Raw genomic sequence first — 7,260 nt, 5'->3', positions numbered from 1 at the left:
TAAAAAAATGTGCTCAAGAGAGCTTCACTTCCTAGTTCTTGTCACACGTATCGCTCAGTCTTTCATCCCTGCTAAAAAAAAAACAGCATTGCTGGTCCAGCATAAGGTATGTTTTGCATGCTGGGACCAGCTTGGGATGGTGGTATGCTGGTCCAGCATTCGGCGCTGGTTGCTGGTGTGCTGGCCGACCAGCCTGGGATGCCGGTGTGCTGGCTGACCAGCCTGGGATGGTGGTATGCTGGTCAACATATGTTGCCTTTTGGATGCTAGTATAATCCCAGCAAGACCACAACAAAACCCATTTGTTACATATCACATTTCTTAGTGCATATTCATAGTTAAATAAAGACCAAGACAATTTTCTAGAAAATTGAAAATAGCTTGAAAATAGCCGCTTGAAAATAGCCAGTGAATCAGCTGTCCGGACCTCTAGGGGAAGTTCATTCCACCACCTTGGTGCCAGTACAGAGAAGAGTCTTGTAGTATACTTGCCTCTTACCCTGAGAGATGGTGGAACCAGTCGAGCAGTGCTGGTAGATCGGAGGGTGCGGGTGCAGTGCGCGGAGTGATGAGGGCTTTGAGGTAAGAGGGAGCTGGTCCATTTTTGGCTTTGTAGGCCAGCATCAGTGTTTTGAATCTGATGCGTGCAGCTACCGGAAGCCAGTGGAGGGATCGCAGCAGCGGGGTGGTATGCGAGAACTTTGGCAGGTTGAAAACAAGCCGTGCAGCTGCATTTTGGATCATTTGCAGAGGACGGATTGCATTCATAGGTAGACCTGCCAGCAGTGTGTTACATTAATCCAGTCTAGAGATGACAAGAGACTGAACAAGTACCTGAGCAGCCTGTGTGGACAGAAATGGCCGAATCCTTCTAATGTTGTAGAGAAGAAACCGACATGAGCGGGTCCCATTAGCAACATGAGAGGAAAAGGACAGTTGATTGTCCATGGTTGCCCCAAGGTTGCGAGCTGTGGCTGAAGGGGAGATCAGCTCGTTGTGCAAGGATATAGCAAGGTCATGACCTGGGGAGGAGTCACCTGGGATGAACAGCAGTTCAGTTTTGCTAGGATTGAGCTTTAACTGATGAGCAGTCATCCATGATGAAATTTCTGCCAGACATGCTGAGATCCGGTCAGAAGCTGTGGCATCTGAGGGTGGGAAAGAGAAGATAAGTTGTGTATCATCCGCATAGCAGTGGTAAGAGAACCCACGTGAGGAAATAACTTCCCCAAGAGAGTGAGTATACAGGGAGAAAAGAAGAGGACCAAGTACTGAGCCCTGTGGGACGCCAGTGGAGAGTCTGCGTGGAGCAGATGTCACTCCCTTCCATGTTACCTGATATGAGCGTCCTTCCAGGTAGGAAGCAAACCATTCCCAAGCTGAATTCACAAATCCCAAGACTCCTGAGGGTGGATAAGAGAGTCTTGTGGTTGACCGTATCAAATGCTGCTGAAATGTCAAGGAGGATAAGGACAGAAGACAGTTTGGCTGATCTAGCAGCATATAGTTTCTCAGAGACATCCAAAAGGGCTGTCTCTGTGGAATGAGCTGCTTTAAAGCCAGACTGGTTGGGATCTTGGAGGTTGTTCTGTGAGAGATAGACAGACAGTTGATTATAGACAATGTGCTCAAGAATTTTTGAAAGAAATGAGAGAAGTGATACCGGTCTGTAGTTACTGATGTCTGATGGATCCAGAGCGGGTTTCTTTAGGATGGGAATAACCCTTGCTCTCTTGAAAGTAGTTGGTACCTGACCAGATGCTATGGATCTATTGACGATAGTGGTAATGAAGGTCAGAAGGTCTTGCGAGATGGTCTGGAGCATAGTGGAAGGGAGTGGATCCCCTGCCATCACACTGTAATATACACACGTGCACAAATAACGTTACACAATATAAACTTTACAACACACATTTTTGTTCTTAGCTTCCACTCTCTCTTTTAGCGAGGAACAAGTAGTATGTGGTGGCGATGACCATGTTTTTTTAAGAGTTGCTACCCGGAGTCGTTTGCCTTTAGACAACTCCTGCTCTATATCTTCTTTATTCTCTGAAAAATTATAGAAACAAAATAAGAAACAAAACTATATATCACTCATTTTGTGCAGTGAACGAGTTACGATAAAACAGCTACTGCTTAAGTTACATACCTTTAAGCATTAGTATTTGTGCCCTGAAGAAGTCTTGCTTCCATCGTACCCAATAAACCTGAGTTTGGTCAAACATGTCGCAATTAAAGTCCTTAATTTCGGTAGTTGAAACAATTGCTGTGCAGCCGTCATCCAGGTACCTCACGTATGCCAACATTCTGATTCCCAGTGATCAGCAGATTCGTCGTGTAGAAGCGGAAACTTTTTATTTACCCCAAAACAAAATCCTAATTACGGTGGCAAAAACATGATGATCTGGAACACGTGCACTTATACTAATTTCGATAAACACTGTAAGGTATATAATGTAGTCGAAAACATTGCGAGATTTATTTTAGGAAAGTGCAGGAACTACATTTACCTTCATGAACATAGCTGCTTTAAAGGTTGCATAGCAACGCTGATGCTGGGTAATATCTGTTCACATTATCGCTTCACTGAAAAAACAGACAAACAACTGCTTCTTAATTGAGACAAATGGATTATATCTTTCAAAAACCATCATTCTGTATGATTTATATGCTGCTTCCCTCATGGAGCCCGGGAAGTCAACATTTGTTGGTATTACTATATTTAATTTGTGGAGACACTTTAATCCCTAACGAACGATTTTTAAATGTTTTTATTCTTTGTTATTCAAAGCTTTTTGAGCTTTGTTATTTCAGTTCTTTATTCAAAGGAGGGAGCAAAAGAAATAACACACTTAAATATATTAAATATATTCCAATATATTGTGTTTTTATCTTATATTAATGTGTTACATAGAAACATACACAAGCAAAAATAAAGGTTGTTCCCATAAAGCGCTTTCCAGCAAGATCATACTGGTTAACCAGCTACACCAGCCCTGTTTTGCTTGAAAACACCATGACTATGCTGGCCACCCAGCTATACCAGCACTATACTAGCACTGACTAGCATTATACCAGCACTATACCAGCATGATCCAGTAAAAACTAGCCTGGACCAGCATGGAATTCATGCTGTTATATGCTGGATTTTTCAGCAGGGATGACAGACGTCTTGTGGATTAATCCTCCTTTCAGCTACAATGAGTAAGTTTTTCAAATTTTTTTCTTTTACTTTCTTATACTGTGTATGATTCCTACTGATTATATGTCACTTCGTGAGTTTAGATTATGTTAAAAGTTCTTACTTATATTTGATTATATTATATTATTACTACTGCTAAGCTGCTGTTGCTGTAATATTGCCTTTCCATAATACTGAGTTTCCTGAACGCCCTTTCAGGCTGTCCCACATTGTGAAAGCGCCTCTTACTCGTACTTCCTCCACCCAAACTCCTCTGTCTGACTTCATGGATCAGAGAACTCAAGAACCTCATCTCCTCCTTTCGCCTATATTCGCCCTCTCTCTCTCACTTTGGCCTCTTCCCCTTCTAGGTCTGAGTCTGAACCTGAGTCCCCAGTCTAGATCCCTTCTTCTCCTTCTCCCAGGCCTGGGTCTCCAGACTACACCCCCACTTCTCCTAGGCCTGATTCCACTGGGCCTGGTTACTCTTATTAAGTTTATGTTCTTAATAAACTTCCTTTCCTACTTACGTGCCTTAAGTGTGGTGATTTATATGTTTAGGTATATATTACCCTAAAGATATTACAACATCTGGGGCCTAATCCCATGTGTCCTATGACACCAATTATAATATTGTAGGGCATAACACTACTTTTTGGGGCATTCTTGGGTTCAAAGATTTTTCACAACAAACGCTGTCAGGACTTTGCCTGGACTTTGGCCATGTGCCGTTAGTTTATGTTTGGTGTTCACGTGTCTGCCCCGCCCTTGTCTTTTCCGCCCCACCTCTGCACACCTGTCCCTCATGTTTATTGATTATTTGTATTACTTAGTTGAGCCGCGTTGCATTGTGCAGCGCGGAATCCTCTTGTCTTCATATTTGCTGTTGTCTTCATGTCTGGTTTTGTCTGTGTCCTGTTTTGTGTCTATTATTTATTAAATCCCTGTTTTTGTTACGCTGTCCTGCATTTGGGTCCGTTTTTACCCCCGCGCTTGTGACACACGCTTGCAGCTATTGCGGAGATGGGCATCCAAAGTCCGTATGTCCCAGGAGGATGCACGCTCCCTCCAAAAAGTCAAAATAAAGCCAACGCCTTTCAACATTCCCGAACTTGACAAAGCTTTGATGAAGCATCCTAATCGCTCTTTTGTACGTTTTTTGACTTCCGGACTCGTTCACGGTTTTACGGCCGGTTTGACTGTGCTCCCCCTTCATATATCTATAACAATCTTCAGTCCGCCCTCAAGGAACCCGAAGTAGTCAATAGTCTCCTGGCTAGAGAGGTAGATAAAGGATACTTGATTGGCCCCTTCGACAGTTCCCCATTTCCAGTGTTTAGGATTAACCCTCTAGGCGTAGCGACAAGGAAGTATTCGGAGAAAAACATCTAATCATAGACTCATCAGCTCCCCATAACAACCCTCATGTTCCTAGCATTAACAGCTTTATCCCTCTCCCTAACGTTTCTCTGTTCTACACTTTGGTCGACAACGCTATCCAATTCATCAAAATAGCCAGAAAAAGGCTTTTTTTTTTTTTTTTTAAATTATGCCGCTCCATCCGTCCAAATGGCACCTGTTCGGAGTTCAATGGCGCCACAAAATGTACTTCACCGTCAGACTCACATTCAGCATTAGGCCTCGCATCTTCGATAGTATATCAGAAGCGCTCTGCTGGATTCTCTTAAATAATTGCAAGCTGCCATTTGTCCTTCACCTACTAGATGATTTTCTCGTCGTAGACTACTCAAACTCCCAAACAGAGTGATGTATTAACATCCTAAAAGAAACTTAAAAAAAGCTAGGTATCCCCCTCTCAGATAAAAAAAAAACGTGGGTCCATCAAACACATTAGAATTCCTCGGCATTAATTTAGACAACAACCTCATGCTACTGTAGCCTCGCTGCTTGTAGATAAACTCGACCGTATCAGGAAAGCCTTAAAAGACATCTTGCTATGTGAAGCCATTACAAAAAAAGAACTGCTCTCTTTTTTAGGACGCTTAAATTTCGCTATGCGGATCAACCCACAAGGTCGCTCCTTCATCTCTAGATTCCTTGATATCTCTAAAATGGTCGAGAATCTGTACGATTCTATCAAGCTGGACACAGCCTGCAAATCCGAACTGCATTTCTGGTCCCTCCTATGTGAAGGATGGAACGGAATTTCTTTCTTTCACAACGACGCGGTAGAAACTTCCGTCGCGCTCAAGTTCTTTACTGACGCCGCTCCCTCGAGATGATTCGGAGGGTTTTTTAATAACCAGTGGTTTGCCAGAGCTTGGCCGAAAGAATTGTTAGCTCTCCCTCCTAACGTCCTGTCCACAGCTTTGTTAGAATTATACCCTATCATTGTGGCATGCAAATCCTCGTCTATTGCGACAACAAAGCTACCATCCACATCATTAACAAAGGGCGCTCCTCAGTCCCCTTCATCAATAAGTTTCTAAGGCACCTTACGTGGACATGCATTACTGATAGCTTCACAATGCGAGCAGCTCACATACCTGGCCTCGACAATACTTTAGCTGACTGCCTGTCTCGTTTCAAATTTCTGGGGTTCAAAACACTGTGCCCAGATGCCCTCTCCTTCAAGCCTGCCTTGCCCAGAATTTGCCCTGACTGTCCTCGACTAAGCTGCACTCTGCAGTCTTACCTTTCCGCAGCTTCACTGTACATGAGATCAAGCATAGCTAAATCGACATTAATAACGTATGACTCCGCTTGGACTCGCTTCTCTAGCTTCAGTGCCTATTTTTCAGTCCCCGTCTTCCCAGTTAACATTGCAATCATGAGTGCTTTCATCACGCATTGTTACTTAGCAAAAAAAATGCAACCTTCCTCCATTAAAAGTCAAGTTTCAGGCATCCAATTCCACCTAAGATGCCTGTACCCATCTGTCTGCATTGTGCTGGGGCATCCATCCATCCGCCTGCTCCTCGTTGGCATCAGAAAAGAAACACCAAAAGGCAAAGTCACTAAACTGAGGCGGGGTGCTTTAGCCCCTACGTGGATTCACTCTTGGAAGCTGTCTTTCTCTGCGCTTTCTATGGGTTTCTCAGGGTCGGCGAATTCACCACACGCACCAATAATTTTGATACCTCCTATGACCTCACAGTGTCTGATATCACCCTTGACGAACATTTCTTTTCTATTTTCCTAAAACAATCAAAATCTGACAGAGATTCCAAGGGCATCGCACTAATACTGATTTTTGCCCTTTTTATTCCATGTCCCAGTATCTGGATTTTCGCCCTCATGCACACCCCGACGAACCGCTATTCATAACCGAGGAAAGAAAAGCCATGACGAGATCCTGGTTCGCCGCCCATCTACACTACGCATGCCAATCCTGCGGCCTCTCTCCAGCTCTACACATCTCACTCCTTCCGCATTGGAGCAGCTACTGTACAACGGCAGCCTCGGTCACTACAATCCCCACTTTAAAACGTCTGGGCCAATGGTCTTCTGCGGCATTTGAACGCTACCTGCGTCCGGGAATCCAGGACACGCTAGAAGCGCAAAAAGTCATGGACTCCATATGATCACGATATGTCTTTCTGACGTGCCTCTCCCCCCCCCCCCTTCTTCTCCTTCTTCCTCCGTTCCTGCCTAGTTCTTCGCATTTCACCCTGTATGCCTGTATATCAACCTCTCATGCAGCCGAGTCTCCGGGCGCACACTTCCCCAGCCGCTTCCACTACAGCTAGGGGATAGTCAACTGCTGTCGCCACAGTTGCAGGGGAGTATTTAGCTTAACCCCTAAGAGCCGCACTCTGCCAGAATGCACGCTTCCCCTACCCTTCACCGCAATGTCCAGCGAATATAGCTCGTCCTCAAAGCAACATGCTTGTTGCAATATGCGCCATCTGCTCAGCCGAGGGTGATGCTTCCCCTGATCATTAAATATGCTGCACGGGCGAATTACGCCCCCCCTCCTGTCGCCATCCGCTCAGCTCAGGGTGATGCTTCCCCTGCTGCACTATAGCTGAGTGGATATACACATGCCGTTGCAATATGCCGCCATCCGCTCAGCTCAGGGTGATGCTTCCCCTGCTGCACTTAGCTGAATGGATGTA

Source organism: Tachysurus vachellii, chromosome 3, assembly GCF_030014155.1.
Source record: "Tachysurus vachellii isolate PV-2020 chromosome 3, HZAU_Pvac_v1, whole genome shotgun sequence".
NCBI classification, from domain to species: Eukaryota; Metazoa; Chordata; class Actinopteri; order Siluriformes; family Bagridae; genus Tachysurus; species Tachysurus vachellii.
This window is presented reverse-complemented; position numbering follows the sequence as displayed.